Below are 14,586 nucleotides of genomic sequence, written 5' to 3' on the forward strand. Positions count from 1 at the left end.
GCCCTCTTCCGTCAGGCGAGAGCAGAAAGCATAAAAAGCTTACAGCACCTGGTATTCCCAGGCGGTCTCCCATCCAAGTACTAACCAGGCCCGCCCCTGCTTAGCTTCCGAGATCGGACGAGATCGGGCGTTCTCAGGGTAGTATGGCCGTAAGCCCTTTCTCCTTTTGGAAAAATCCTTTTTGAAGGCGACACTGGCCAACAGGATTCCCACAAAAATCATTGCTTTCCCCAACAAGTGGGAAAGAGCGCCCTCTTCCGTCAGGGGAGAGCAGAAAGCATAAAAAGCTTACAGCATAAAAAGCTTACAGCACCTGGTATTCCCAGGCGGTCTCCCATCCAAGTACTAACCAGGCCCGCCCCTGCTTAGCTTCCGAGATCGGACGAGATCGGGCGTTCTCAGGGTAGTATGGCCGTAAGCCCTTGCTCATTTTGGAAAAATCCTTTTTGAAGGCGACACTGGCCAACAGGATTCCCACAAAAATCATTGCTTCCCCCAACAAGTGGGAAAGAGCGCCCTCTTCCGTCAGGCGAGAGCAGAAAGCATAAAACGCTTACAGCACCTGGTATTCCCAGGCGGTCTCCCATCCAAGTACTAACCAGGCCCGCCCCTGCTTAGCTTCCGAGATCGGACGAGATCGGGCGTTCTCAGGGTAGTATGGCCGTAAGCCCTTGCTCAATTTGGAAAAATCCTTTTTGAAGGCGACACTGGCCAACAGGATTCCCACAAAAATCATTGCTTTCCCCAACAAGTGGGAAAGAGCGCCCTCTTCCGTCAGGGGAGAGCAGAAAGCATAAAAAGCGTACAGCACCTGGTATTCCCAGGCGGTCTCCCATCCAAGTACTAACCAGGCCCGCCCCTGCTTAGCTTCCGAGATCGGACGAGATCGGGCGTTCTCAGGGTAGTATGGCCGTAAGCCCTTGCTCATTTTGGAAAAATCCTTTTTGAAGGCGACACTGGCCAACAGGATTCCCACAAAAATCATTGCTTCCCCCAACAAGTGGGAAAGAGCGCCCTCTTCCGTCAGGCGAGAGCAGAAAGCATAAAAAGCTTACAGCACCTGGTATTCCCAGGCGGTCTCCCATCCAAGTACTAACCAGGCCCGCCCCTGCTTAGCTTCCGAGATCGGACGAGATCGGGCGTTCTCAGGGTAGTATGGCCGTAAGCCCTTTCTCATTTTGGAAAAATCCTTTTTGAAGGCGACACTGGCCAACAGGATTCCCACAAAAATCATTGCTTTCCCCAACAAGTGGGAAAGAGCGCCCTCTTCCATCAGGCGAGAGCAGAAAGCATAAAAAGCTTACAGCATAAAAAGCTTACAGCACCTGGTATTCCCAGGCGGTCTCCCATCCAAGTACTAACCAGGCCCGCCCCTGCTTAGCTTCCGAGATCAGACGAGATCGGGCGTTCTCAGGGTAGTATGGCCGTAAGCCCTTTCTCACTTTGGAAAAATCCTTTTTGAAGGTGACACTGGCCAACAGGATTCCCACAAAAATCATTGCTTTCCCCAAAGAGTGGGAAAGAGCGCCCTCTTCCGTCAGGCGAGAGCAGAAAGCATAAAAAGCTTACAGCACCTGGTATTCCCAGGCGGTCTCCCATCCAAGTACTAACCAGGCCCGCCCCTGCTTAGCTTCCGAGATCGGACGAGATCGGGCGTTCTCAGGGTAGTATGGCCGTAAGCCCTTGATCATTTTGGAAAAATCCTTTTTGAAGGCGACACTGGCCAACAGGATTCCCACAAAAATCATTGCTTTCCCCAAAGAGTGGGAAAGAGCGCCCTCTTCCGTCAGGCGAGAGCAGAAAGCATAAAAAGCTTACAGCACCTGGTATTCCCAGGCGGTCTCCCATCCAAGTACTAACCAGGCCCGCCCCTGCTTAGTTTCCGAGATCGGACGAGATCAGGCGTTCTCAGGGTAGTATGGCCGTAAGCCCTTGCTCATTTTGGAAAAATCCTTTTTGAAGGCGACACTGGCCAACAGGATTCCCACAAAAATCATTGCTTCCCCCAACAAGTGGGAAAGAGCGCCCTCTTCCGTCAGGCGAGAGCAGAAAGCATAAAATGCTTACAGCACCTGGTATTCCCAGGCGGTCTCCCATCCAAGTACTAACCAGGCCCGCGCCTGCTTAGCTTCCGAGATCGGACGAGATCGGGCGTTCTCAGGGTAGTATGGCCGTAAGCCCTTGCTCAATTTGGAAAAATCCTTTTTGAAGGCGACACTGGCCAACAGGATTCCCACAAAAATCATTGCTTTCCCCAACAAGTGGGAAAGAGCGCCCTCTTCCGTCAGGCGAGAGCAGAAAGCATAAAAAGCTTACAGCACCTGGTATTCCCAGGCGGTCTCCCATCCAAGTACTAACCAGGCCCGCCCCTGCTTAGCTTCCGAGATCGGACGAGATCGGGCGTTCTCAGGGTAGTATGGCCATAAGCCCTTGCTCATTTTGGAAAAATCCTTTTTGAAGGCGACACTGGCCAACAGGATTCCCACAAAAATCATTGCTTCCCCCAACAAGTGGGAAAGAGCGCCCTCTTCCGTCAGGCGAGAGCAGAAAGCATAAAAAGCTTACAGCACCTGGTATTCCCAGGCGGTCTCCCATCCAAGTACTAACCAGGCCCGCCCCTGCTTAGCTTCCGAGATCGGACGAGATCGGGCGTTCTCAGGGTAGTATGGCCGTAAGCCCTTTCTCAATTTGGAAAAATCCTTTTTGAAGGCGACACTGGCCAACAGGATTCCCACAAAAATCATTGCTTTCCCCAACAAGTGGGAAAGAGCGCCCTCTTCCATCAGGCGAGAGCAGAAAGCATAAAAAGCTTACAGCATAAAAAGCTTACAGCACCTGGTATTCCCAGGCGGTCTCCCATCCAAGTACTAACCAGGCCCGCCCCTGCTTAGCTTCCGAGATCAGACGAGATCGGGCGTTCTCAGGGTAGTATGGCCGTAAGCCCTTTCTCACTTTGGAAAAATCCTTTTTGAAGGTGACACTGGCCAACAGGATTCCCACAAAAATCATTGCTTTCCCCAAAGAGTGGGAAAGAGCGCCCTCTTCCGTCAGGCGAGAGCAGAAAGCATAAAAAGCTTACAGCACCTGGTATTCCCAGGCGGTCTCCCATCCAAGTACTAACCAGGCCCGCCCCTGCTTAGCTTCCGAGATCGGACGAGATCGGGCGTTCTCAGGGTAGTATGGCCGTAAGCCCTTGCTCATTTTGGAAAAATCCTTTTTGAAGGCGACACTGGCCAACAGGATTCCCACAAAAATCATTGCTTTCCCCAACAAGTGGGAAAGAGCGCCCTCTTCCGTCAGGCGAGAGCAGAAAGCATAAAAAGCTTACAGCACCTGGTATTCCCAGGCGGTCTCCCATCCAAGTACTAACCAGGCGCGCCCCTGCTTAGCTTCCGAGATCGGACGAGATCGGGCGTTCTCAGGGTAGTATGGCCGTAAGCCCTTGATCATTTTGGAAAAATCCTTTTTGAAGGCGACACTGGCCAACAGGATTCCCACAAAAATCATTGCTTTCCCCAAAGAGTGGGAAAGAGCGCCCTCTTCCGTCAGGCGAGAGCAGAAAGCATAAAAAGCTTACAGCACCTGGTATTCCCAGGCGGTCTCCCATCCAAGTACTAACCAGGCCCGCCCCTGCTTAGTTTCCGAGATCGGACGAGATCAGGCGTTCTCAGGGTAGTATGGCCGTAAGCCCTTGCTCATTTTGGAAAAATCCTTTTTGAAGGCGACACTGGCCAACAGGATTCCCACAAAAATCATTGCTTCCCCCAACAAGTGGGAAAGAGCGCCCTCTTCCGTCAGGCGAGAGCAGAAAGCATAAAATGCTTACAGCACCTGATATTCCCAGGCGGTCTCCCATCCAAGTACTAACCAGGCCCGCGCCTGCTTAGCTTCCGAGATCGGACGAGATCGGGCGTTCTCAGGGTAGTATGGCCGTAAGCCCTTGCTCAATTTGGAAAAATCCTTTTTGAAGGCGACACTGGCCAACAGGATTCCCACAAAAATCATTGCTTTCCCCAACAAGTGGGAAAGAGCGCCCTCTTCCGTCAGGCGAGAGCAGAAAGCATAAAAAGCTTACAGCACCTGGTATTCCCAGGCGGTCTCCCATCCAAGTACTAACCAGGCCCGCCCCTGCTTAGCTTCCGAGATCGGACGAGATCGGGCGTTCTCAGGGTAGTATGGCCATAAGCCCTTGATCATTTTGGAAAAATCATTTTTGAAGGCGACACTGGCCAACAGGATTCCCACAAAAATCATTGCTTTCCCCAAAGAGTGGGAAAGAGCGCCCTCTTCCGTCAGGCGAGAGCAGAAAGCATAAAAAGCTTACAGCACCTGGTATTCCCAGGCGGTCTCCCATCCAAGTACTAACCAGGCCCGCCCCTGCTTAGCTTCCGAGATCGGACGAGATCGGGCGTTCTCAGGGTAGTATGGCCGTAAGCCCTTGCTCATTTTGGAAAAATCCTTTTTGAAGGCGACACTGGCCAACAGGATTCCCACAAAAATCATTGCTTTCCCCAACAAGTGGGAAAGAGCGCCCTCTTCCGTCAGGCGAGAGCAGAAAGCATAAAAAGCTTACAGCACCTGGTATTCCCAGGCGGTCTCCCATCCAAGTACTAACCAGGCCCGCCCCTGCTTAGCTTCCGAGATCGGACGAGATCGGGCGTTCTCAGGGTAGTATGGCCGTAAGCCCTTGCTCATTTTGGAAAAATCCTTTTTGAAGGCGACACTGGCCAACAGGATTCCCACAAAAATCATTGCTTTCCCCAACAAGTGGGAAAGAGCGCCCTCTTCCGTCAGGCGAGAGCAGAAAGCATAAAAAGCTTACAGCATAAAAAGCTTACAGCACCTGGTATTCCCAGGCGGTCTCCCATCCAAGTACTAACCAGGCCCGCCCCTGCTTAGCTTCCGAGATCGGACGAGATCGGGCGTTCTCAGGGTAGTATGGCCGTAAGCCCTTTCTCACTTTGGAAAAATCCTTTTTGAAGGCGACACTGGCCAACAGGATTCCCACAAAAATCATTGCTTTCCCCAAAGAGTGGGAAAGAGCGCCCTCTTCCGTCAGGCGAGAGCAGAAAGCATAAAAAGCTTACAGCACCTGGTATTCCCAGGCGGTCTCCCATCCAAGTACTAACCAGGCCCGCCCCTGCTTAGCTTCCGAGATCGGACGAGATCGGGCGTTCTCAGGGTAGTATGGCCGTAAGCCCTTGCTCATTTTGGAAAAATCCTTTTTGAAGGCGACACTGGCCAACAGGATTCCCACAAAAATCATTGCTTCCCCCAACAAGTGGGAAAGAGCGCCCTCTTCCGTCAGGCGAGAGCAGAAAGCATAAAACGCTTACAGCACCTGGTATTCCCAGGCGGTCTCCCATCCAAGTACTAACCAGGCCCGCCCCTGCTTAGCTTCCAAGATCGGACGAGATCGGGCGTTCTCAGGGTAGTATGGCCGTAAGCCCTTGCTCAATTTGGAAAAATCCTTTTTGAAGGCGACACTGGCCAACAGGATTCCCACAAAAATCATTGCTTTCCCCAACAAGTGGGAAAGAGCGCCCTCTTCCGTCAGGGGAGAGCAGAAAGCATAAAAAGCGTACAGCACCTGGTATTCCCAGGCGGTCTCCCATCCAAGTACTAACCAGGCCCGCCCCTGCTTAGCTTCCGAGATCGGACGAGATCGGGCGTTCTCAGGGTAGTATGGCCGTAAGCCCTTGCTCATTTTGGAAAAATCCTTTTTGAAGGCGACACTGGCCAACAGGATTCCCACAAAAATCATTGCTTCCCCCAACAAGTGGGAAAGAGCGCCCTCTTCCGTCAGGCGAGAGCAGAAAGCATAAAAAGCTTACAGCACCTGGTATTCCCAGGCGGTCTCCCATCCAAGTACTAACCAGGCCCGCCCCTGCTTAGCTTCCGAGATCGGACGAGATCGGGCGTTCTCAGGGTAGTATGGCCGTAAGCCCTTTCTCATTTTGGAAAAATCCTTTTTGAAGGCGACACTGGCCAACAGGATTCCCACAAAAATCATTGCTTTCCCCAACAAGTGGGAAAGAGCGCCCTCTTCCATCAGGCGAGAGCAGAAAGCATAAAAAGCTTACAGCATAAAAAGCTTACAGCACCTGGTATTCCCAGGCGGTCTCCCATCCAAGTACTAACCAGGCCCGCCCCTGCTTAGCTTCCGAGATCAGACGAGATCGGGCGTTCTCAGGGTAGTATGGCCGTAAGCCCTTTCTCACTTTGGAAAAATCCTTTTTGAAGGTGACACTGGCCAACAGGATTCCCACAAAAATCATTGCTTTCCCCAAAGAGTGGGAAAGAGCGCCCTCTTCCGTCAGGCGAGAGCAGAAAGCATAAAAAGCTTACAGCACCTGGTATTCCCAGGCGGTCTCCCATCCAAGTACTAACCAGGCCCGCCCCTGCTTAGCTTCCGAGATCGGACGAGATCGGGCGTTCTCAGGGTAGTATGGCCGTAAGCCCTTGATCATTTTGGAAAAATCCTTTTTGAAGGCGACACTGGCCAACAGGATTCCCACAAAAATCATTGCTTTCCCCAAAGAGTGGGAAAGAGCGCCCTCTTCCGTCAGGCGAGAGCAGAAAGCATAAAAAGCTTACAGCACCTGGTATTCCCAGGCGGTCTCCCATCCAAGTACTAACCAGGCCCGCCCCTGCTTAGCTTCCGAGATCGGACGAGATCAGGCGTTCTCAGGGTAGTATGGCCGTAAGCCCTTGCTCATTTTGGAAAAATCCTTTTTGAAGGCGACACTGGCCAACAGGATTCCCACAAAAATCATTGCTTCCCCCAACAAGTGGGAAAGAGCGCCCTCTTCCGTCAGGCGAGAGCAGAAAGCATAAAATGCTTACAGCACCTGGTATTCCCAGGCGGTCTCCCATCCAAGTACTAACCAGGCCCGCGCCTGCTTAGCTTCCGAGATCGGACGAGATCGGGCGTTCTCAGGGTAGTATGGCCGTAAGCCCTTGCTCAATTTGGAAAAATCCTTTTTGAAGGCGACACTGGCCAACAGGATTCCCACAAAAATCATTGCTTTCCCCAACAAGTGGGAAAGAGCGCCCTCTTCCGTCAGGCGAGAGCAGAAAGCATAAAAAGCTTACAGCACCTGGTATTCCCAGGCGGTCTCCCATCCAAGTACTAACCAGGCCCGCCCCTGCTTAGCTTCCGAGATCGGACGAGATCGGGCGTTCTCAGGGTAGTATGGCCATAAGCCCTTGATCATTTTGGAAAAATCATTTTTGAAGGCGACACTGGCCAACAGGATTCCCACAAAAATCATTGCTTTCCCCAAAGAGTGGGAAAGAGCGCCCTCTTCCGTCAGGCGAGAGCAGAAAGCATAAAAAGCTTACAGCACCTGGTATTCCCAGGCGGTCTCCCATCCAAGTACTAACCAGGCCCGCCCCTGCTTAGCTTCCGAGATCGGACGAGATCGGGCGTTCTCAGGGTAGTATGGCCGTAAGCCCTTGCTCATTTTGGAAAAATCCTTTTTGAAGGCGACACTGGCCAACAGGATTCCCACAAAAATCATTGCTTTCCCCAACAAGTGGGAAAGAGCGCCCTCTTCCGTCAGGCGAGAGCAGAAAGCATAAAAAGCTTACAGCACCTGGTATTCCCTGGCGGTCTCCCATCCAAGTACTAACCAGGCCCGCCCCTGCTTAGCTTCCGAGATCGGGCGTTCTCAGGGTAGTATGGCCGTAAGCCCTTGCTCATTTTGGAAAAATCCTTTTTGAAGGCGACACTGGCCAACAGGATTCCCACAAAAATCATTGCTTTCCCCAACAAGTGGGAAAGAGCGCCCTCTTCCGTCAGGCGAGAGCAGAAAGCATAAAAAGCTTACAGCATAAAAAGCTTACAGCACCTGGTATTCCCAGGCGGTCTCCCATCCAATTACTAACCAGGCCCGCCCCTGCTTAGCTTCCGAGATCGGACGAGATCGGGCGTTCTCAGGGTAGTATGGCCGTAAGCCCTTGCTCATTTTGGAAAAATCCTTTTTGAAGGCGACACTGGCCAACAGGATTCCCACAAAAATCATTGCTTCCCCCAACAAGTGGGAAAGAGCGCCCTCTTCCGTCAGGCGAGAGCAGAAAGCATAAAACGCTTACAGCACCTGGTATTCCCAGGCGGTCTCCCATCCAAGTACTAACCAGGCCCGCCCCTGCTTAGCTTCCAAGATCGGACGAGATCGGGCGTTCTCAGGGTAGTATGGCCGTAAGCCCTTGCTCAATTTGGAAAAATCCTTTTTGAAGGCGACACTGGCCAACAGGATTCCCACAAAAATCATTGCTTTCCCCAACAAGTGGGAAAGAGCGCCCTCTTCCGTCAGGGGAGAGCAGAAAGCATAAAAAGCGTACAGCACCTGGTATTCCCAGGCGGTCTCCCATCCAAGTACTAACCAGGCCCGCCCCTGCTTAGCTTCCGAGATCGGACGAGATCGGGCGTTCTCAGGGTAGTATGGCCGTAAGCCCTTGCTCATTTTGGAAAAATCCTTTTTGAAGGCGACACTGGCCAACAGGATTCCCACAAAAATCATTGCTTCCCCCAACAAGTGGGAAAGAGCGCCCTCTTCCGTCAGGCGAGAGCAGAAAGCATAAAAAGCTTACAGCACCTGGTATTCCCAGGCGGTCTCCCATCCAAGTACTAACCAGGCCCGCCCCTGCTTAGCTTCCGAGATCGGACGAGATCGGGCGTTCTCAGGGTAGTATGGCCGTAAGCCCTTTCTCATTTTGGAAAAATCCTTTTTGAAGGCGACACTGGCCAACAGGATTCCCACAAAAATCATTGCTTTCCCCAACAAGTGGGAAAGAGCGCCCTCTTCCATCAGGCGAGAGCAGAAAGCATAAAAAGCTTACAGCATAAAAAGCTTACAGCACCTGGTATTCCCAGGCGGTCTCCCATCCAAGTACTAACCAGGCCCGCCCCTGCTTAGCTTCCGAGATCAGACGAGATCGGGCGTTCTCAGGGTAGTATGGCCGTAAGCCCTTTCTCACTTTGGAAAAATCCTTTTTGAAGGTGACACTGGCCAACAGGATTCCCACAAAAATCATTGCTTTCCCCAAAGAGTGGGAAAGAGCGCCCTCTTCCGTCAGGCGAGAGCAGAAAGCATAAAAAGCTTACAGCACCTGGTATTCCCAGGCGGTCTCCCATCCAAGTACTAACCAGGCCCGCCCCTGCTTAGCTTCCGAGATCGGACGAGATCGGGCGTTCTCAGGGTAGTATGGCCGTAAGCCCTTGATCATTTTGGAAAAATCCTTTTTGAAGGCGACACTGGCCAACAGGATTCCCACAAAAATCATTGCTTTCCCCAAAGAGTGGGAAAGAGCGCCCTCTTCCGTCAGGCGAGAGCAGAAAGCATAAAAAGCTTACAGCACCTGGTATTCCCAGGCGGTCTCCCATCCAAGTACTAACCAGGCCCGCCCCTGCTTAGCTTCCGAGATCGGACGAGATCAGGCGTTCTCAGGGTAGTATGGCCGTAAGCCCTTGCTCATTTTGGAAAAATCCTTTTTGAAGGCGACACTGGCCAACAGGATTCCCACAAAAATCATTGCTTCCCCCAACAAGTGGGAAAGAGCGCCCTCTTCCGTCAGGCGAGAGCAGAAAGCATAAAATGCTTACAGCACCTGGTATTCCCAGGCGGTCTCCCATCCAAGTACTAACCAGGCCCGCGCCTGCTTAGCTTCCGAGATCGGACGAGATCGGGCGTTCTCAGGGTAGTATGGCCGTAAGCCCTTGCTCAATTTGGAAAAATCCTTTTTGAAGGCGACACTGGCCAACAGGATTCCCACAAAAATCATTGCTTTCCCCAACAAGTGGGAAAGAGCGCCCTCTTCCGTCAGGCGAGAGCAGAAAGCATAAAAAGCTTACAGCACCTGGTATTCCCAGGCGGTCTCCCATCCAAGTACTAACCAGGCCCGCCCCTGCTTAGCTTCCGAGATCGGACGAGATCGGGCGTTCTCAGGGTAGTATGGCCATAAGCCCTTGATCATTTTGGAAAAATCATTTTTGAAGGCGACACTGGCCAACAGGATTCCCACAAAAATCATTGCTTTCCCCAAAGAGTGGGAAAGAGCGCCCTCTTCCGTCAGGCGAGAGCAGAAAGCATAAAAAGCTTACAGCACCTGGTATTCCCAGGCGGTCTCCCATCCAAGTACTAACCAGGCCCGCCCCTGCTTAGCTTCCGAGATCGGATGAGATCGGGCGTTCTCAGGGTAGTATGGCCGTAAGCCCTTGCTCATTTTGGAAAAATCCTTTTTGAAGGCGACACTGGCCAACAGGATTCCCACAAAAATCATTGCTTTCCCCAACAAGTGGGAAAGAGCGCCCTCTTCCGTCAGGCGAGAGCAGAAAGCATAAAAAGCTTACAGCACCTGGTATTCCCTGGCGGTCTCCCATCCAAGTACTAACCAGGCCCGCCCCTGCTTAGCTTCCGAGATCGGGCGTTCTCAGGGTAGTATGGCCGTAAGCCCTTGCTCATTTTGGAAAAATCCTTTTTGAAGGCGACACTGGCCAACAGGATTCCCACAAAAATCATTGCTTTCCCCAACAAGTGGGAAAGAGCGCCCTCTTCCGTCAGGCGAGAGCAGAAAGCATAAAAAGCTTACAGCATAAAAAGCTTACAGCACCTGGTATTCCCAGGCGGTCTCCCATCCAAGTACTAACCAGGCCCGCCCCTGCTTAGCTTCCGAGATCGGACGAGATCGGGCGTTCTCAGGGTAGTATGGCCGTAAGCCCTTTCTCACTTTGGAAAAATCCTTTTTGAAGGCGACACTGGCCAACAGGATTCCCACAAAAATCATTGCTTTCCCCAAAGAGTGGGAAAGAGCGCCCTCTTCCGTCAGGCGAGAGCAGAAAGCATAAAAAGCTTACAGCACCTGGTATTCCCAGGCGGTCTCCCATCCAAGTACTAACCAGGCCCGCCCCTGCTTAGCTTCCGAGATCGGACGAGATCGGGCGTTCTCAGGGTAGTATGGCCGTAAGCCCTTGCTCATTTTGGAAAAATCCTTTTTGAAGGCGACACTGGCCAACAGGATTCCCACAAAAATCATTGCTTCCCCCAACAAGTGGGAAAGAGCACCCTCTTCCGTCAGGCGAGAGCAGAAAGCATAAAAAGCTTACAGCACCTGGTATTCCCAGGCGGTCTCCCATCCAAGTACTAACCAGGCCCGCCCCTGCTTAGCTTCCGAGATCGGACGAGATCGGGCGTTCTCAGGGTAGTATGGCCGTAAGCCCTGGATCATTTTGGAAAAATCCTTTTTGAAGGCGACACTGGCCAACAGGATTCCCACAAAAATCATTGCTTTCCCCAAAGAGTGGGAAAGAGCGCCCTCTTCCGTCAGGCGAGAGCAGAAAGCATAAAAAGCTTACAGCACCTGGTATTCCCAGGCGGTCTCCCATCCAAGTACTAACCAGGCCCGCCCCTGCTTAGCTTCCGAGATCGGACGAGATCGGGCGTTCTCAGGGTAGTATGGCCGTAAGCCCTTGCTCATTTTGGAAAAATCCTTTTTGAAGGCGACACTGGCCAACAGGATTCCCACAAAAATCATTGCTTCCCCCAACAAGTGGGAAAGAGCGCCCTCTTCCGTCAGGCGAGAGCAGAAAGCATAAAACGCTTACAGCACCTGGTATTCCCAGGCGGTCTCCCATCCAAGTACTAACCAGGCCCGCCCCTGCTTAGCTTCCGAGATCGGACGAGATCGGGCGTTCTCAGGGTAGTATGGCCGTAAGCCCTTGATCATTTTGGAAAAATCATTTTTGAAGGCGACACTGGCCAACAGGATTCCCACAAAAATCATTGCTTTCCCCAAAGAGTGGGAAAGAGCGCCCTCTTCCGTCAGGCGAGAGCAGAAAGCATAAAAAGCTTACAGCACCTGGTATTCCCAGGCGGTCTCCCATCCAAGTACTAACCAGGCCCGCCCCTGCTTAGCTTCCGAGATCGGACGAGATCGGGCGTTCTCAGGGTAGTATGGCCGTAAGCCCTTGCTCATTTTGGAAAAATCCTTTTTGAAGGCGACACTGGCCAACAGGATTCCCACAAAAATCATTGCTTTCCCCAACAAGTGGGAAAGAGCGCCCTCTTCCATCAGGCGAGAGCAGAAAGCATAAAAAGCTTACAGCATAAAAAGCTTACAGCACCTGGTATTCCCAGGCGGTCTCCCATCCAAGTACTAACCAGGCCCGCCCCTGCTTCGCTTTCGAGATCGGATGAGATCGGTCGTTCTCAGGGTAGTATGGCCGCAAGCCCTTGCTCATTTTGGAAAAATCCTTTTTGAAGGCGACACTGGCCAACAGGATTCCCACAAAAATCATTGCTTCCCCCAACAAGTGGGAAAGAGCGCCCTCTTCCGTCAGGCGAGAGCAGAAAGCATAAAAAGCTTACAGCACCTGGTATTCCCAGGCGGTCTCCCATCCAAGTACTAACCAGGCCCGCCCCTGCTTAGCTTCCGTGATCAGACGAGATCAGGCGTTCTCAGGGTAGTATGGCCGTAAGCCCTTGCTCATTTTGGAAAAATCCTTTTTGAAGGCGACACTGGCCAACAGGATTCCCACAAAAGTCATTGCTTTCCCCAACAAGTGGGAAAGAGCGCCCTCTTCCGTCAGGCGAGAGCAGAAAGCATAAAAAGCTTACAGCACCTGGTATTCCCAGGCGGTCTCCCATCCAAGTACTAACCAGGCCCGCCCCTGCTTAGCTTCCGAGATCGGACGAAATCGGGCGTTCTCAGGGTAGTATGGCCGTAAGCCCTTGCTTGCTTTGGAAAAATCCTTTTTGAAGGCGACACTGGCCAACAGGATTCCCACAAAAATCATTGCTTTCCCCAACAAGTGGGAAAGAGCGCCCTCTTCCGTCAGGCGAGAGCAGAAAGCATAAAAGGCTTTCAGCACCTGGTATTCCCAGGCGGTCTCCCATCCAAGTACTAACCAGGCCCGCCCCTGCTTAGCTGCCGAGATCGGGCGTTCTCAGGGTAGTATAGCCGTAACCCCTTGCTCATTTTGGAAAAATCCTTTTTGAAGGCGACACTGGCCAACAGGATTCCCACAAAAATCATTGCTTTCCCAAAAGAGTGGGAAAGAGCACCCTCTTCCGTCAGGTGAGAGCAGAAAGAGCTTACAGCACCTGGTATTCCCAAGCGGTCTCCCATCCAAGTACTAACCAGGCCCGCCCCTGCTTAGCTTCCGAGATCGGACGAGATCGGACGAGATCGGGCGTTCTCAGGGTAGTATGGCCGTAAGCCCTTGCTCATTTTGGAAAAATCCTTTTTGAAGGCGACACTGGCCAACAGGATTCCCACAAAAATCATTGCTTTCCCCAAAGAGTGGGAAAGAGCGCCCTCTTCCGTCAGGCGAGAGCAGAAAGCATAAAAAGCTTACAGCACCTGGTATTCCGAGGCGGTCTCCCATCCAAGTACTAACCAGGCCCGCCCCTGCTTAGCTTCCGAGATCGGGTGTTCTCAGGGTAGTATGGCCATAAGCCCTTGCTCATTTTGGAAAAATTCTTTTTGAAGGCGACACTGGCCAACAGGATTCCCACAAAAATCATTGCTTTCCCCAAAGAGTGGGAAAGAGCGCCCTCTTCCGTCAGGCGAGAGCAGAAAGCATAAAAAGCTTACAGCACCTGGTATTCCCAGGCGGTCTCCCATCCAAGTACTAACCAGGCCCGCCCCTGCTTAGCTTCCGAGATCGGACGAGATCGGGCGTTCTCAGGGTAGTATGGCCGTAAGCCCTTGCTCATTTTGGAAAAATCCTTTTTGAAGGCGACACTGGCCAACAGGATTCCCACAAAAATCATTGCTTTCCCCAAAGAGTGGGAAAGAGCGCCTTCTTCCGTCAGGCGAGAGCAGAAAGCATAAAAAGCTTACAGCAACTGGTATTCCGAGGCGGTCTCCCATCCAAGTACTAACCAGGTCCGCCCCTGCTTAGCTTCCGAGATCGGACGAGATCGGGCGTTCTCAGGGTAGTATGGCCGTAAGCCCTGGCTCATTTTGGAAAAATCCTTTTTGAAGGCGACACTGGCCAACAGGATTCCCACAAAAATCATTGCTTTCCCCAAAGAGTGGGAAAGAGCGCCCTCTTCCGTCAGGCGAGAGCAGAAAGCATAAAAATCTTACAGCACCTGGTATTCCCAGGCGGTCTCCCATCCAAGTACTAACCAGGCCCGCCCCTGCTTAGCTTCCGAGATCGGACGAGATCGGGCGTTCTCAGGGTAGTATGGCCGTAAGCCCCTGCTCATTTTGGAAAAATCCTTTTTGAAGGCGACACTGGCCAACAGGATTCCCACAAAAATCATTGCTTTCCCCAACAAGTGGGAAAGAGCGCCCTCTTCCGTCAGGTGAGAGCAGAAAGCATAAAAAGCTTACAGCATAAAAAGCTTACAGCACCTGGTATTCCCAGGCGGTTTCCCATCCAAGTACTAACCAGGCCCGCCCCTGCTTAGCTTCCGAGATCAGACGAGATCGGGCGTTCTCAGGGTAGTATGGCCGTAAGCCCTTGCTCATTTTGGAAAAATCCTTTTTGAAGGCGACACTGGCCAACAGGATTCCCACAAAAATCATTGCTTTCCCCAAAGAGTGGGAAAGAGCGCCCTCTTCCGTCAGGCGAGA

At 52.1% G+C, this 14,586-nt stretch overlaps 53 non-coding genes and 5 pseudogenes across 53 annotated transcripts; all 58 read right to left on the reverse strand.

Annotated features, from left to right (window-relative positions):
* Positions 1 to 36: 36 nt before the first annotated feature.
* Positions 37 to 155, reverse strand: LOC144900642 (5S ribosomal RNA). The gene has a single exon (XR_013628829.1). It is a non-coding gene; the product is annotated as a 5S ribosomal RNA (ribosomal RNA).
* A 146-nt stretch (positions 156 to 301) lies between these two features.
* Positions 302 to 420, reverse strand: LOC144900643 (5S ribosomal RNA). Its single transcript, XR_013628830.1, has one exon. It is a non-coding gene; the product is annotated as a 5S ribosomal RNA (ribosomal RNA).
* Positions 421 to 550: 130 nt separating this feature from the next.
* Positions 551 to 669, reverse strand: LOC144900854 (5S ribosomal RNA). The gene has a single exon (XR_013629041.1). It is a non-coding gene; the product is annotated as a 5S ribosomal RNA (ribosomal RNA).
* A 130-nt stretch (positions 670 to 799) lies between these two features.
* On the reverse strand, positions 800 to 918 carry LOC144899912 (5S ribosomal RNA). Its single transcript, XR_013628247.1, has one exon. It is a non-coding gene; the product is annotated as a 5S ribosomal RNA (ribosomal RNA).
* Positions 919 to 1,048: 130 nt separating this feature from the next.
* On the reverse strand, positions 1,049 to 1,167 carry LOC144900644 (5S ribosomal RNA). The gene has a single exon (XR_013628831.1). It is a non-coding gene; the product is annotated as a 5S ribosomal RNA (ribosomal RNA).
* A 146-nt stretch (positions 1,168 to 1,313) lies between these two features.
* On the reverse strand, positions 1,314 to 1,432 carry LOC144900782 (5S ribosomal RNA). The gene has a single exon (XR_013628969.1). It is a non-coding gene; the product is annotated as a 5S ribosomal RNA (ribosomal RNA).
* A 130-nt stretch (positions 1,433 to 1,562) lies between these two features.
* LOC144900646 (5S ribosomal RNA) lies at positions 1,563 to 1,681 on the reverse strand. The gene has a single exon (XR_013628833.1). It is a non-coding gene; the product is annotated as a 5S ribosomal RNA (ribosomal RNA).
* Positions 1,682 to 1,811: 130 nt separating this feature from the next.
* Positions 1,812 to 1,930, reverse strand: LOC144900170 (5S ribosomal RNA). Its single transcript, XR_013628505.1, has one exon. It is a non-coding gene; the product is annotated as a 5S ribosomal RNA (ribosomal RNA).
* Positions 1,931 to 2,060: 130 nt separating this feature from the next.
* LOC144900051 (5S ribosomal RNA) lies at positions 2,061 to 2,179 on the reverse strand. Its single transcript, XR_013628386.1, has one exon. It is a non-coding gene; the product is annotated as a 5S ribosomal RNA (ribosomal RNA).
* Positions 2,180 to 2,309: 130 nt separating this feature from the next.
* On the reverse strand, positions 2,310 to 2,428 carry LOC144900879 (5S ribosomal RNA). The gene has a single exon (XR_013629066.1). It is a non-coding gene; the product is annotated as a 5S ribosomal RNA (ribosomal RNA).
* A 130-nt stretch (positions 2,429 to 2,558) lies between these two features.
* Positions 2,559 to 2,677, reverse strand: LOC144900647 (5S ribosomal RNA). The gene has a single exon (XR_013628834.1). It is a non-coding gene; the product is annotated as a 5S ribosomal RNA (ribosomal RNA).
* Positions 2,678 to 2,823: 146 nt separating this feature from the next.
* LOC144900783 (5S ribosomal RNA) lies at positions 2,824 to 2,942 on the reverse strand. The gene has a single exon (XR_013628970.1). It is a non-coding gene; the product is annotated as a 5S ribosomal RNA (ribosomal RNA).
* A 130-nt stretch (positions 2,943 to 3,072) lies between these two features.
* On the reverse strand, positions 3,073 to 3,191 carry LOC144900649 (5S ribosomal RNA). The gene has a single exon (XR_013628835.1). It is a non-coding gene; the product is annotated as a 5S ribosomal RNA (ribosomal RNA).
* Positions 3,192 to 3,321: 130 nt separating this feature from the next.
* Positions 3,322 to 3,440, reverse strand: LOC144900128 (5S ribosomal RNA). Its single transcript, XR_013628463.1, has one exon. It is a non-coding gene; the product is annotated as a 5S ribosomal RNA (ribosomal RNA).
* A 130-nt stretch (positions 3,441 to 3,570) lies between these two features.
* LOC144900171 (5S ribosomal RNA) lies at positions 3,571 to 3,689 on the reverse strand. Its single transcript, XR_013628506.1, has one exon. It is a non-coding gene; the product is annotated as a 5S ribosomal RNA (ribosomal RNA).
* Positions 3,690 to 3,819: 130 nt separating this feature from the next.
* Positions 3,820 to 3,938, reverse strand: LOC144900165 (5S ribosomal RNA). The gene has a single exon (XR_013628500.1). It is a non-coding gene; the product is annotated as a 5S ribosomal RNA (ribosomal RNA).
* Positions 3,939 to 4,068: 130 nt separating this feature from the next.
* Positions 4,069 to 4,187, reverse strand: LOC144900880 (5S ribosomal RNA). The gene has a single exon (XR_013629067.1). It is a non-coding gene; the product is annotated as a 5S ribosomal RNA (ribosomal RNA).
* Positions 4,188 to 4,317: 130 nt separating this feature from the next.
* Positions 4,318 to 4,436, reverse strand: LOC144900650 (5S ribosomal RNA). The gene has a single exon (XR_013628836.1). It is a non-coding gene; the product is annotated as a 5S ribosomal RNA (ribosomal RNA).
* Positions 4,437 to 4,566: 130 nt separating this feature from the next.
* On the reverse strand, positions 4,567 to 4,685 carry LOC144900651 (5S ribosomal RNA). Its single transcript, XR_013628837.1, has one exon. It is a non-coding gene; the product is annotated as a 5S ribosomal RNA (ribosomal RNA).
* Positions 4,686 to 4,831: 146 nt separating this feature from the next.
* On the reverse strand, positions 4,832 to 4,950 carry LOC144900652 (5S ribosomal RNA). The gene has a single exon (XR_013628838.1). It is a non-coding gene; the product is annotated as a 5S ribosomal RNA (ribosomal RNA).
* Positions 4,951 to 5,080: 130 nt separating this feature from the next.
* On the reverse strand, positions 5,081 to 5,199 carry LOC144900653 (5S ribosomal RNA). The gene has a single exon (XR_013628839.1). It is a non-coding gene; the product is annotated as a 5S ribosomal RNA (ribosomal RNA).
* A 130-nt stretch (positions 5,200 to 5,329) lies between these two features.
* Positions 5,330 to 5,448, reverse strand: LOC144900030 (5S ribosomal RNA). The gene has a single exon (XR_013628365.1). It is a non-coding gene; the product is annotated as a 5S ribosomal RNA (ribosomal RNA).
* Positions 5,449 to 5,578: 130 nt separating this feature from the next.
* LOC144899914 (5S ribosomal RNA) lies at positions 5,579 to 5,697 on the reverse strand. Its single transcript, XR_013628249.1, has one exon. It is a non-coding gene; the product is annotated as a 5S ribosomal RNA (ribosomal RNA).
* Positions 5,698 to 5,827: 130 nt separating this feature from the next.
* Positions 5,828 to 5,946, reverse strand: LOC144900654 (5S ribosomal RNA). Its single transcript, XR_013628841.1, has one exon. It is a non-coding gene; the product is annotated as a 5S ribosomal RNA (ribosomal RNA).
* Positions 5,947 to 6,092: 146 nt separating this feature from the next.
* Positions 6,093 to 6,211, reverse strand: LOC144900784 (5S ribosomal RNA). The gene has a single exon (XR_013628971.1). It is a non-coding gene; the product is annotated as a 5S ribosomal RNA (ribosomal RNA).
* A 130-nt stretch (positions 6,212 to 6,341) lies between these two features.
* LOC144900655 (5S ribosomal RNA) lies at positions 6,342 to 6,460 on the reverse strand. The gene has a single exon (XR_013628842.1). It is a non-coding gene; the product is annotated as a 5S ribosomal RNA (ribosomal RNA).
* Positions 6,461 to 6,590: 130 nt separating this feature from the next.
* On the reverse strand, positions 6,591 to 6,709 carry LOC144900960 (5S ribosomal RNA). Its single transcript, XR_013629148.1, has one exon. It is a non-coding gene; the product is annotated as a 5S ribosomal RNA (ribosomal RNA).
* Positions 6,710 to 6,839: 130 nt separating this feature from the next.
* Positions 6,840 to 6,958, reverse strand: LOC144900052 (5S ribosomal RNA). The gene has a single exon (XR_013628387.1). It is a non-coding gene; the product is annotated as a 5S ribosomal RNA (ribosomal RNA).
* A 130-nt stretch (positions 6,959 to 7,088) lies between these two features.
* Positions 7,089 to 7,207, reverse strand: LOC144900881 (5S ribosomal RNA). The gene has a single exon (XR_013629068.1). It is a non-coding gene; the product is annotated as a 5S ribosomal RNA (ribosomal RNA).
* Positions 7,208 to 7,337: 130 nt separating this feature from the next.
* On the reverse strand, positions 7,338 to 7,456 carry LOC144900656 (5S ribosomal RNA). The gene has a single exon (XR_013628843.1). It is a non-coding gene; the product is annotated as a 5S ribosomal RNA (ribosomal RNA).
* Positions 7,457 to 7,586: 130 nt separating this feature from the next.
* Positions 7,587 to 7,695, reverse strand: LOC144900489 (5S ribosomal RNA; annotated as a pseudogene).
* Positions 7,696 to 7,841: 146 nt separating this feature from the next.
* LOC144900035 (5S ribosomal RNA) lies at positions 7,842 to 7,960 on the reverse strand. The gene has a single exon (XR_013628370.1). It is a non-coding gene; the product is annotated as a 5S ribosomal RNA (ribosomal RNA).
* Positions 7,961 to 8,090: 130 nt separating this feature from the next.
* LOC144900031 (5S ribosomal RNA) lies at positions 8,091 to 8,209 on the reverse strand. Its single transcript, XR_013628366.1, has one exon. It is a non-coding gene; the product is annotated as a 5S ribosomal RNA (ribosomal RNA).
* Positions 8,210 to 8,339: 130 nt separating this feature from the next.
* Positions 8,340 to 8,458, reverse strand: LOC144899915 (5S ribosomal RNA). Its single transcript, XR_013628250.1, has one exon. It is a non-coding gene; the product is annotated as a 5S ribosomal RNA (ribosomal RNA).
* Positions 8,459 to 8,588: 130 nt separating this feature from the next.
* LOC144900658 (5S ribosomal RNA) lies at positions 8,589 to 8,707 on the reverse strand. The gene has a single exon (XR_013628845.1). It is a non-coding gene; the product is annotated as a 5S ribosomal RNA (ribosomal RNA).
* Positions 8,708 to 8,853: 146 nt separating this feature from the next.
* Positions 8,854 to 8,972, reverse strand: LOC144900785 (5S ribosomal RNA). Its single transcript, XR_013628972.1, has one exon. It is a non-coding gene; the product is annotated as a 5S ribosomal RNA (ribosomal RNA).
* Positions 8,973 to 9,102: 130 nt separating this feature from the next.
* Positions 9,103 to 9,221, reverse strand: LOC144900659 (5S ribosomal RNA). Its single transcript, XR_013628846.1, has one exon. It is a non-coding gene; the product is annotated as a 5S ribosomal RNA (ribosomal RNA).
* A 130-nt stretch (positions 9,222 to 9,351) lies between these two features.
* On the reverse strand, positions 9,352 to 9,470 carry LOC144900961 (5S ribosomal RNA). Its single transcript, XR_013629149.1, has one exon. It is a non-coding gene; the product is annotated as a 5S ribosomal RNA (ribosomal RNA).
* A 130-nt stretch (positions 9,471 to 9,600) lies between these two features.
* LOC144900053 (5S ribosomal RNA) lies at positions 9,601 to 9,719 on the reverse strand. Its single transcript, XR_013628388.1, has one exon. It is a non-coding gene; the product is annotated as a 5S ribosomal RNA (ribosomal RNA).
* A 130-nt stretch (positions 9,720 to 9,849) lies between these two features.
* On the reverse strand, positions 9,850 to 9,968 carry LOC144900882 (5S ribosomal RNA). Its single transcript, XR_013629069.1, has one exon. It is a non-coding gene; the product is annotated as a 5S ribosomal RNA (ribosomal RNA).
* A 130-nt stretch (positions 9,969 to 10,098) lies between these two features.
* Positions 10,099 to 10,217, reverse strand: LOC144900470 (5S ribosomal RNA). The gene has a single exon (XR_013628767.1). It is a non-coding gene; the product is annotated as a 5S ribosomal RNA (ribosomal RNA).
* Positions 10,218 to 10,347: 130 nt separating this feature from the next.
* LOC144900490 (5S ribosomal RNA) lies at positions 10,348 to 10,456 on the reverse strand (annotated as a pseudogene).
* A 146-nt stretch (positions 10,457 to 10,602) lies between these two features.
* On the reverse strand, positions 10,603 to 10,721 carry LOC144900660 (5S ribosomal RNA). Its single transcript, XR_013628847.1, has one exon. It is a non-coding gene; the product is annotated as a 5S ribosomal RNA (ribosomal RNA).
* A 130-nt stretch (positions 10,722 to 10,851) lies between these two features.
* LOC144900661 (5S ribosomal RNA) lies at positions 10,852 to 10,970 on the reverse strand. Its single transcript, XR_013628848.1, has one exon. It is a non-coding gene; the product is annotated as a 5S ribosomal RNA (ribosomal RNA).
* Positions 10,971 to 11,100: 130 nt separating this feature from the next.
* Positions 11,101 to 11,219, reverse strand: LOC144900662 (5S ribosomal RNA). Its single transcript, XR_013628849.1, has one exon. It is a non-coding gene; the product is annotated as a 5S ribosomal RNA (ribosomal RNA).
* Positions 11,220 to 11,349: 130 nt separating this feature from the next.
* On the reverse strand, positions 11,350 to 11,468 carry LOC144900663 (5S ribosomal RNA). Its single transcript, XR_013628850.1, has one exon. It is a non-coding gene; the product is annotated as a 5S ribosomal RNA (ribosomal RNA).
* Positions 11,469 to 11,598: 130 nt separating this feature from the next.
* On the reverse strand, positions 11,599 to 11,717 carry LOC144900855 (5S ribosomal RNA). The gene has a single exon (XR_013629042.1). It is a non-coding gene; the product is annotated as a 5S ribosomal RNA (ribosomal RNA).
* A 130-nt stretch (positions 11,718 to 11,847) lies between these two features.
* LOC144900664 (5S ribosomal RNA) lies at positions 11,848 to 11,966 on the reverse strand. Its single transcript, XR_013628851.1, has one exon. It is a non-coding gene; the product is annotated as a 5S ribosomal RNA (ribosomal RNA).
* A 146-nt stretch (positions 11,967 to 12,112) lies between these two features.
* LOC144900321 (5S ribosomal RNA) lies at positions 12,113 to 12,231 on the reverse strand. Its single transcript, XR_013628656.1, has one exon. It is a non-coding gene; the product is annotated as a 5S ribosomal RNA (ribosomal RNA).
* Positions 12,232 to 12,361: 130 nt separating this feature from the next.
* Positions 12,362 to 12,480, reverse strand: LOC144900277 (5S ribosomal RNA). Its single transcript, XR_013628612.1, has one exon. It is a non-coding gene; the product is annotated as a 5S ribosomal RNA (ribosomal RNA).
* Positions 12,481 to 12,610: 130 nt separating this feature from the next.
* LOC144900989 (5S ribosomal RNA) lies at positions 12,611 to 12,729 on the reverse strand. Its single transcript, XR_013629178.1, has one exon. It is a non-coding gene; the product is annotated as a 5S ribosomal RNA (ribosomal RNA).
* Positions 12,730 to 12,859: 130 nt separating this feature from the next.
* On the reverse strand, positions 12,860 to 12,968 carry LOC144900550 (5S ribosomal RNA; annotated as a pseudogene).
* Positions 12,969 to 13,091: 123 nt separating this feature from the next.
* LOC144900343 (5S ribosomal RNA) lies at positions 13,092 to 13,220 on the reverse strand (annotated as a pseudogene).
* Positions 13,221 to 13,350: 130 nt separating this feature from the next.
* Positions 13,351 to 13,459, reverse strand: LOC144900495 (5S ribosomal RNA; annotated as a pseudogene).
* A 130-nt stretch (positions 13,460 to 13,589) lies between these two features.
* LOC144900665 (5S ribosomal RNA) lies at positions 13,590 to 13,708 on the reverse strand. The gene has a single exon (XR_013628852.1). It is a non-coding gene; the product is annotated as a 5S ribosomal RNA (ribosomal RNA).
* Positions 13,709 to 13,838: 130 nt separating this feature from the next.
* On the reverse strand, positions 13,839 to 13,957 carry LOC144900358 (5S ribosomal RNA). Its single transcript, XR_013628692.1, has one exon. It is a non-coding gene; the product is annotated as a 5S ribosomal RNA (ribosomal RNA).
* Positions 13,958 to 14,087: 130 nt separating this feature from the next.
* LOC144899920 (5S ribosomal RNA) lies at positions 14,088 to 14,206 on the reverse strand. Its single transcript, XR_013628255.1, has one exon. It is a non-coding gene; the product is annotated as a 5S ribosomal RNA (ribosomal RNA).
* A 146-nt stretch (positions 14,207 to 14,352) lies between these two features.
* LOC144900969 (5S ribosomal RNA) lies at positions 14,353 to 14,471 on the reverse strand. The gene has a single exon (XR_013629157.1). It is a non-coding gene; the product is annotated as a 5S ribosomal RNA (ribosomal RNA).
* Positions 14,472 to 14,586: the final 115 nt, after the last annotated feature.

The sequence above is a fragment of the Doryrhamphus excisus genome, linkage group LG9 (genome assembly GCF_037039965.1).
Source record: "Doryrhamphus excisus strain RoL-2023G ecotype Guam linkage group LG9, RoL_Dexc_Guam_v1.1, whole genome shotgun sequence".
Lineage (NCBI taxonomy): Eukaryota > Metazoa > Chordata > Actinopteri > Syngnathiformes > Syngnathidae > Doryrhamphus > Doryrhamphus excisus.